This window comes from Chamaea fasciata, unplaced genomic scaffold, assembly GCF_029207755.1.
Source record: "Chamaea fasciata isolate MVZ Bird 193981 ecotype frontalis unplaced genomic scaffold, bChaFas1.0.hap1 SCAF_2, whole genome shotgun sequence".
NCBI classification, from domain to species: Eukaryota; Metazoa; Chordata; class Aves; order Passeriformes; family Sylviidae; genus Chamaea; species Chamaea fasciata.
In genome coordinates this window covers 79,280,435-79,289,780 of record NW_027094087.1, presented here as the reverse complement: position 1 = coordinate 79,289,780, position 9,346 = coordinate 79,280,435, and the positions used below count along the sequence as shown (strand labels likewise).

Below are 9,346 nucleotides of genomic sequence, written 5' to 3'. Positions count from 1 at the left end.
CTAATTGCTATTTTTATTTTTATTGCGTTATCAAAAAAACCCAAAAAACCCCCAAAAAACAGGTACAACAACAAAAAGATACTTTCTTCCTAAGACTCCTGGTTTGTGAATCACATTTCAAGTACTCAAATTTTGGATAATTTGTTCAGATGTACAAGCCAAAAAATATTTTTCTGTTTTTGGGATATGTATTACAAGCAAGTCTTCAGAGTGAATACTGAAAATTATAAAAGCTTTCAATTAGACTAGAAAGAAGAGCTAATGCAGAAAATTCTCAAATTGATTCAGAAAGAAAGATTCTAAGAAGTGTTGGGTGAGCAAAAGTTATTTACCAATCCCCTTTATTTGCTGATCTAAGAAACTCTAGTCCAGTTTCTTCAACCTGTTCTGTGTCACACACCAGACATTTGGGCTGATTGCTGAAAAAGCAATAAGTGTTTTTGCACATTAAATAGACTCCAAGAAGGCTGTCTTTAGAGGGAAGCCAGAGACACTGCTGAGTTTCCTATTACATTTCTTTTCTTTATTATCCACAGACACCTAGATGATCAGTCAGGTGTGATATGACAGCAGGCACAGTAGGAAGTTATTGAAGAAGCAGATGCCTAAAGACACTAAGACAGCAATGGTCTTTTTACACTCAGCCTTATATGAGAGTGAGTGAAGTTCTGTTCCATCAAAGAAGTGACTTTGGATAACTGATATTTTTGGGGCCATGCTAACATACAGCACTTTCCCTCTATGCACAGTCCAACAGAAGTCAAAATAATAATTTTCCCCCGTCGCTTTCTCTCCAGCACTCAACCTCTCCTTTTCCAACTTCCTGGCAGCAAAATTAAACTTTGTTTCTATTCTTACAAGTTCTGAGTTTACAGCACCAACTAAGTTCAGTGTTCTCAGTGTAGATACAACAGATAGTAATAGCTGTGGGACTTCTTAATATTTGCACTCTCTTAACAGCAATCTTCAGCCAAATTCCTGTTCTGTGCAAACACAGAAATGTAAAATGGTTCCTTGTCCCAGGATCATGTACTACACAGGGTTAGCAAGAAGCAATAAACATTAGCCCGAAAGGAGCTTTTTGCTTTCATGGGTAATTTGCCACACGTCAGTAAACCACCTTTTAAGTTTACTATTAGTTGGGATTATTTATCTAAGATACATTCCTTTTTTCACAGTCCTTTTTCCACTAAATCAAGCTATATCTTAAAGCAGAGTCCATAAGAATTGATCATCAATTGCCATTCCCAAACTAAAGAAAGCTACTGTTTCAAAATGTTTTTCAGTTTTAAATGTCTTTTTAGCATATATGAAAGACTTGAGGGATTGATTTTTTCTTTATTTTATTTTATTTTATTTTATTTTATTTTATTTTATTTTATTTTATTTTATTTTATTTTATTTTAATGTAGCAAGGCAAGTACCAAATATATATGCTGGGTAACTTTGGTCAACAGTCAGCCAAAAATCCACTTGAATAAACTGAAAGTCTGAGTTCTAGCATCAGTTATTCCAAAGAGGTGCATAATAGCCACAGAACAAGAAATATAAAATTTTAGTTTATTTGACAGATGAAAAAACTCTTTCTATTTTCTCCAGAAGAAAAATACTCTAGTGCAAAAAAAGTAATCTACTAGAGAAAGGACCGTATAGTCCTTGATCTTTCACATTCCATTGTTTTTTATTATGCTAACTAGGAAAACAATCAAACAGGCTTTTCAGGCTTTTGACAGCATCAGGACTAGTATCTTTTATGATTTACACCACACATACTGTGTCTGATTTTAGCTTTATGTGACACCATCATCCCACTTTTTTCTGAACTGGGAGTTATTCTTTTCTCATTCATAAGATAAGTCACATTACTTGAAGGATCTTTCAGTGCTGCCATAGTTTTAAGGGGATCTGTTTGTCTTTGGCATCTCTGTGATGAATTTGAATGATATTAGTTTGATGAGTATCTTTCTGAAGTATTCAGTGAAGTATCTTCACTGAAAGGAAGTTCTAAGCAGCCAGTTCCTCCTTTCGAGTCAGTTGGGCTGAGCAGCACCAACTATTCACAGGATTCAAAGCATATAAACATTATATTTATGATTATTAGGAAATTGACATGTTTAGCTATTAACAAAGCTTTCCTTCTACATTAGCTTTTGCTTGCCTGCTAATGACAAAATTTACAAGTAATGAGTCTAGTAGTGACAGAACAGAAATCCCTTCTAAAGCTAATTAAAAAGATCATTAAATTTGATATTTACAAGACAGAAATTAAGACAAATTAAATAAACTTATTGTCTTTTTTACAGTCTACTTTGATGTTATTCTCTTTCAGATGCTTTTCCTTATTTTTCTTCTCTAAAATTCCACTAGTTCTGTGGTCATTACAAGTACACTTCTACATTTTTTTCCATGTTATGGAAATTTTTATTTCCCACTCACTTTCCTGAAATTTTTTTCTTCTGCATGGTTAAGAACAGTTATACTGGCATAAGTCAATGCTACACAATTTATAGGAGTTCACTGTAAACATCTGGAGTCATAGTTTTCCCTCTGGGATCTTCTTTTCTCCTTAATTCTTCACATACTTGTCTAGGATTTCAGTTCTAGTTTTCCTTCATTTTCTACTGCTAATGAAGTACTTGCAAACTAACAAAAGGAGCAACAGACCAAAGTACAGAAAGGGCAGTTAGCAGTAGTCATTGAGCTTCATCAGTTGCCACATATGTCTCTTTGTAAATTATTTTGGAATCTGCTGATGGAAAAAAAAAAAAAGGCTTGGTATATTCTGGGCTTTTGTTGTTTATTTTTCTCCTCCCCCACTCACATTTCCATAATGACTCAATTAGCTGTTTCCTACTAGCGTGTCAACAATTTGTCTCTCTATGTGCCTACATATTGTCTCTTGATAAATCCAAATGGGAGTGTCTGGTATTGAGATGGAGGATTAGAGAGAATCAGTAAAGAAAAGTGGTTGGGGATTCCAGTGAAATGAGAAACTTCTTTACTTGATGTCACTAAATCTAAACTTATTTACTTGCCCTACCAAAACATCATTTTCTTAATAACATGCCTCACCTAACTAAATACAAAACTCGAATGCTCTGGAGCTAGAAGAAAAGATGAATAAAAAATGATAAGAGAGCAAACCCATACAGCATTATATTATTTATGACTACTTTTTTTGTTATTATGTCCAAGTAAAAATGCATAAACTTCAAGTGTATCTTATATTTCTAAAGTGCTATACACAATCACAAGAGTAGACAAATAACAAGAAAAAAAAAAAAGAAAAAAAAAAGGCAAGCAAAAAAACCCACTATTTAGTTTCTTCAGCTATTAAACATTATCAAAGCAGAACATAAACTTGGCTAAATCTCTGTCTGAATCAAAATTTCAGACTCTACTGAACTGCAAACTCTCAGGTGATGAATCCTTATTCCTGACCTAAATCAGCCCTCAGACTTTCCAGTTGAACTACCACTAGGTCTTATTAACTCACATTTCACTTTTCATCCTGAGTGTAGAAATAAGAGAGAAAAGTGATTCTGCTAACCAGATTCACACATACCACAAGTTCTGCTACAGAAGATTCTTCATTTTACAGCCTTAAGTTAAAAACAGTGTTTTTTTTCTGTTCTCACCTGTTCACCTGACAGGTGAGAAAATAATGCCCCAGTCTTGAGGAATATTGTAAGAAGATACTCTTTTCAGAGCACAACCAAACTCTGTGAGGGATTGCATTAAAAGTCACCTTGGAGACGTGCGATAGAAGCTGGAGCACATCACAAAAATGACATTTTCTTAAAAAGAAAGGTCATCTGTTCTATTGACTCCAGGTAAAAATAGCAGTCAGCCAGCACTGCTCTTGTGCAACATTTTCTTGTTGTCATAGCCCAGAGAAGCCAACTGCAGAATTCAAAATAGAATTTCTGGATTAATCCTATTTTCCAAACAGACATGTGTTACTTTAAAATCTGTAGTTTTCCTCATTAACATTTCTCTTGTATGACACATGGCAGTGGATTTTCTGGGCCACTGAACAAGTGTGCGATGTGACAACTGAGAGAAGAGCAATGGTTGAGAACATGGGTGGCTCAGTTATCATAAATGTAAGTAAGCAGTATGTGCAAAGGCAAAAAATCCTTTTTGTTGCATAAAACAGCACTTGAAGGGAAATGTAAACACATTGGCACTTCAGATTTTGTGCATTAGACAAAACAAAAATACCACAAAATTCTGCTGAGAGACTCAGAAAAGGGGCATAATTAACCACCATTACATTCACTTAGGCTTCATGAGCTGCAGACTTTGACCTCCTTACTAACGCATGATTCTACGTTGGTCAGGTACATAATAATCTTTTACAGGGAAGTGCAATTAAATCAAGAATAGATCTCTTTACCATTCAAATAGTCACACTGCCTTTTTTAGTTGCTTTAACTGTTGTGCTTCTCTTTTCTGACATTTCAGTTTATAATTTACACTGCGTTAGGTTTCTAGTGGCAATTTCATTGTAATACATAAAAGAGTGTAAACAGATTTTTAACAAGGTGTGAGCGAGAGTCTAACAGTCAATTCTGGCATGAGTCCATTGGGCTGATGTTAGTAGAATCAGAATTACAGTGGTATTACTGAAAGAAAAGTTTCATCCAAATGAATTTTTAGACACATTGCCAATAACCATAAAATAGAATCATAGAATCATTAAAGTTGGGAAAGACCTCCGAGATCACTGAGTCCAACCAAACAACAGCTTAAACTGAACCATAGCATTAAGTGCAGTATCCAGTTGTTTCTTGAACACTTCCAGGGATGGTGAGTCCACCATTTTTTCTGGGCAGACTGCTCCCATGTCCAACCTGAAACTTCTCTGCCACAGCTTGACCCCATTTCCTCTTGTCCTTCCCTGGGAGAAGAGGACAAATATTTGTTTGAATCTACTATCTTTTTATGACAATTTTACCATTAGTTTGATCCAGATTTATTTTTGGCATAATGTGTGGAAGTCTTAGAACCGCTGTTTTCTAATTCTTTTATAAGCTGAAAAGAACAAATTAAGCTCTTAATTCATCTCTTGGCAGCACTGGTTTTCCAGCACAAAGGATGAATACGTCTACAGTGACCTGAAATCCTCTCTTCAAATAAGCTGACTATATGGAATACAGGTCCTTCAGGTGGTACCTATAAACTACAGGCCACTATAGCTATACCCCATAGTTTATTTGTAACAGCTAGAAAGCACTGAAAACTTGCATTATGACTGCTCTCTTTTAAAATACAGTTTCATTTCTGTACTGAATTTGTGTGAGGACATGTTTAACCTGCCTGCCTGTTTTCCTAAGGTCATTTTGGAAAATCTACTAGGATTCCCTTGGTACTATTTCATGTGGAAGTCATCTTGAACAGAGAACTGTTCTGTAAGTGTTTTCAGAGAATGCAGTCATGAAACATTAGAGTTAGAATAGAAAGCATCTTATGCAGGTACTTGAATGTAGATTTACATTAGTCAATTACACAAAGCCACCTGGCATGAATTTTTCCAAAACAAGAATCAGAAGACAGATCAGCTCTTAAAAGACACTAATTGTCACAGGATGACTTTGCAGTCTAGCTAATAATCCAAGATATGTTATCATACACCCACAGAGAAAGGTCGAGAGACCTGCGTTTGACTTGCCATTTGTATATTGGATTATAAACTGATCTCAAGCAAATTACTTCCCTGCACTGAAAGACAAATTACAATATGCAAAATTGAATTCTTGATGTTTTCTTGCTTCTTAAATTTAACATGTCTGGCCAAAAAGTGATGTGTAGAAGTGGAGATAATAATATCCACTCCCATCTACCCCATTTTGTCATAGATTCAATTTTGATTTTATAACCATTGTTTAGAGTAATCTAATCTGAATGAAATTGCAGGTAACAGCAAGAAAAAGATGCATGGATAGACATCACTTATTGCATTTACTGCAATTACTATTCTAAAAAAAAATCCCCTATTTACTTGCCTATTGTTCCTTCTGTGTATCACTCAAACCTTTCCTTTCCTTTCCTTTCCTTTCCTTTCCTTTCCTTTCCTTTCCTTTCCTTTCCTTTCCTTTCCTTTCCTTTCCTTTCCTTTCCTTTCCTTTCCTTTTTTCCCTGCTTTAGATTATAGTATTAATAAAAGCATCTGTGAAATGTTATTGCTGTTTTCCAGTTTTACCTCTGTTCTTAAAAAAACACCCTAAAACTCCTCTTATTTTTCAACAAAGTAACCAACTTCCTTCTTTCGATATACTGTTATTCTTGGGGTTTTAATTTTTTTTAATACTACCGGTTAGTTTCTCCTCTGGGGAAAAGTTCACACCCAAAATATTTTGCTTTTAGTTTCTGTTTTGATTATTACTGGTACTTTGTTGGGTAGAAAACTCAATAGACTATATCATGAATTAATGAATTCACATTTTTTCTTTTCAAAGATGACAAATTGTTGGCTTAAAGAGGTAGAGTCAACCAACAGCTACTGAAACCAGATGTGCAGACCACATGATTATAGCAAGAATGTTATAGGCAGTACAGGGACCATGGAGTACCACATTAATCATTATCACACCTCTATCTACAGGTGGTCAAGGTTTCTATAAACTTTTAAAGAGATTTCAAAGAAGAACTGAAGACTAAAGAAATGTTTTTCCACACATGATGGAAAACGTAATGGTGAAAAATTCAACAAGCATGCATTTAAGCAGGTCAGCTGATGGGAGACTGTTGTGAATTAATGTGGTTGTTGCAAATGTGAAATAATCAGTAGGGCTGGAACATTTTAACTTTTTGTTTTTGACTCCTTGCCTTGTGTTACTGATGCAGGCAAATTTCCAGATCCCCAGGCTTCTGCTATAGCTAGGTGGTTTACTTTGATCTTCAAATTGTTTTGTCTAAGCCCAACTAGAATCTAGACTCTTCTGGGCAAGACCTCTGTACAAAACACACAGTTGAGACTCAGGACATATTAGCATCTTTTGTAAAATAACTCTTATAGTCCAAATATATAAAACAGGAACAGCTCAGATATAACATATGAACTATTATCTCCATCGACATATTGAAAATGTGGAGTTTAGAAATGTAGGAAAAATCCTGGTAGAAAAATTTCATTTTTTGATTTCTGAAAAAAAAAACCCAAAGAAAAACTACACAAAGAAGAAAACAACAGCCTCCCCACCCACACCGCCGCCCCCCCCCCCCCCCAAGTTACATTTTTGGAAAATAGGAAAAAGGAATTGAGAGGTCATTAGTTTCCATCTTATTGTCTTCCTATGCCAGGATTTTTGCCTTTCCTGCCCAAGATTTTGCTAATTCATTCTTAATTGTAACATTTGTGTTAACTTCTATATCTCACAATGTTAATAACCAGTTGCTGATTTTTGGCCCCTGCTCCAGAATCTTTTATTCTTTCCTATCTCCTGGTCGAAAATCTCATCTGCTGTCCTGTTTCTCAAGATTACAAGTCCTTGTCCTGCCTATGTGAAGAACTGGACAACTTTCTTTGCATTTGAAATCTTTCAGACTTGGTTAGGGAAATTTAGTTATACAGTGTGAATCCTGATCTCACACACTGCAGCTAAGATTTCATCTGCTGCAGTTTGTCAGGTGAGATTTCAAGAGCCTAAACAGAGGCAGCTAGCTCTATCTGAGACATCTGCACCAGACTGACATATGATGTAAAACCTTGAGGGAAGTTTTGCTGCCCTAGACAAGCAGCTGGAAGTCACAAAATTTCTTGGAGCTACTTAGGTGATACTATAAAACTTGCTCTATCAATGCATACATGCCCACAAGGTGAAAACCAAACATGACTCTGATATTAAAAGCAACAAGAGGCAAAGTTACATAAAAAATGTGTTTCTGAATGTCTTTTTTATAATTTGAAGGGAAGAAGTACAACTGTGTGATTTACATGTCCACATTAGTCTAAGGATATAAGAAATAAGCATCAGTATGCTATAATCCCTTTAAAGCAGATGATGAACTTTTTTCATTTCAATTTTTGAAAACTTAAACTAGTCAATTTTTATCTAGCCATGCAATTTTTTCATCAACTTACTTGTTTTTCAAAAGTCTCCAATTTCATTTCAGCCAGGAGAGTTATTTTCTCATATCTTTTACTAAACTGAAGCCCAGAATATTTTTTTCACTCATTTTATTCTAAACAGAGGAGTCCAAATGGTGTTACTCATGCAAGTGCATAAGGTTAAACACTTGTACACATCTTTCTATAAGCAGAACATATTTTACAGGTTATGAACTGACAGAGAACTAGGTAAGAGAAAAAATACTTCTGCAAAATAATGATTAGATGATTTATTTCCTTTTTACACTATATACTTAGATATGACTAAGAAAATTCAGATTTTTTTGCTCTTAATAAACCTTCTCTGATCTTTAACCACCAGCTTTCGCCTGTTGTGATATGGAAATGACTTAAATTTTGCTCTAGAGTAATACATGTACAGTAAAGCAGAATTTATTTAGAAATAAAACATAGTTTCAGCAATTTACAAGGAAGAATCAAACATATCAACTTATGTTGTTTACAATATTAGAAGTCCAGTGTAATTTTAATCTTGTTTAGGCAAAAGATTAATTCACCAACCTTAACTTTAAGAGTCCTTTAGCAGTCTTGGCATCCAACCTTGATGTATTTCAGTTACTGCCTAGAAATTCCAAACCCAATTGTTTTAGACATGAGTAAAATAAACAAACACTTATTGAGCTGGTAGTGTCAAAACCAAAAGTGAGACTTATGTCAACATGTTTGCTCCATAATGATAGCAGTGTGGCAAAGTGAAAACAGAAATTTAGCTGTGCTAAGTGGAGTGACTAACATGACAATGTTTCTGGCAAAAACATAAGTCAAAGTTAGTAATACTCCATCTCCTCCAGGAAGATCATTTTCCTACTCCCAAATCAATTTAGACTTGAGTCTGCTTCTGTACCATGGTGAATTGACAATAATTATTCTGAAGTCAGGTGTAAAAAAAATATGTAAAAGAGATAATGACTCAAAGTATATGATATATTTAAATCTCTTTACTTAATTGTCTTGAGGCCAGATTACGCTTAATTTTCTAGGGTGAGCAGTCATAGAAGGGCAAAAGATAAGTTTACTTTTTCAGTCTTAGCTTCTCTTAATACTACCCATTGGAGCAGTTAGAAATCTCAACCTATGTGTGGTGATGCACAGCTGTATGGCATTAGACTAATCAAGCTGCAAATGAGCACAGACCAATTATCTAGTTTCCTTGTTCTTGACCTAGGGTCAAAACAATTAAAACCATCTAAGGAGATCTAGTAAATTTATGCA

General features: G+C 34.9%; 1 long non-coding RNA gene across 1 annotated transcript; it reads right to left on the bottom strand.

Annotated features, from left to right (window-relative positions):
* Positions 1–3,134: 3,134 nt before the first annotated feature.
* LOC136286028 (uncharacterized) lies at positions 3,135–9,132 on the bottom strand. The gene is made up of 3 exons (XR_010719694.1): positions 9,077–9,132; positions 8,636–8,696; positions 3,135–4,903 (listed from the first exon to the last, which is right to left on the bottom strand). It is a non-coding gene; the product is annotated as an uncharacterized lncRNA (long non-coding RNA).
* Between the last annotated feature and the right edge of the window lie 214 nt (positions 9,133–9,346).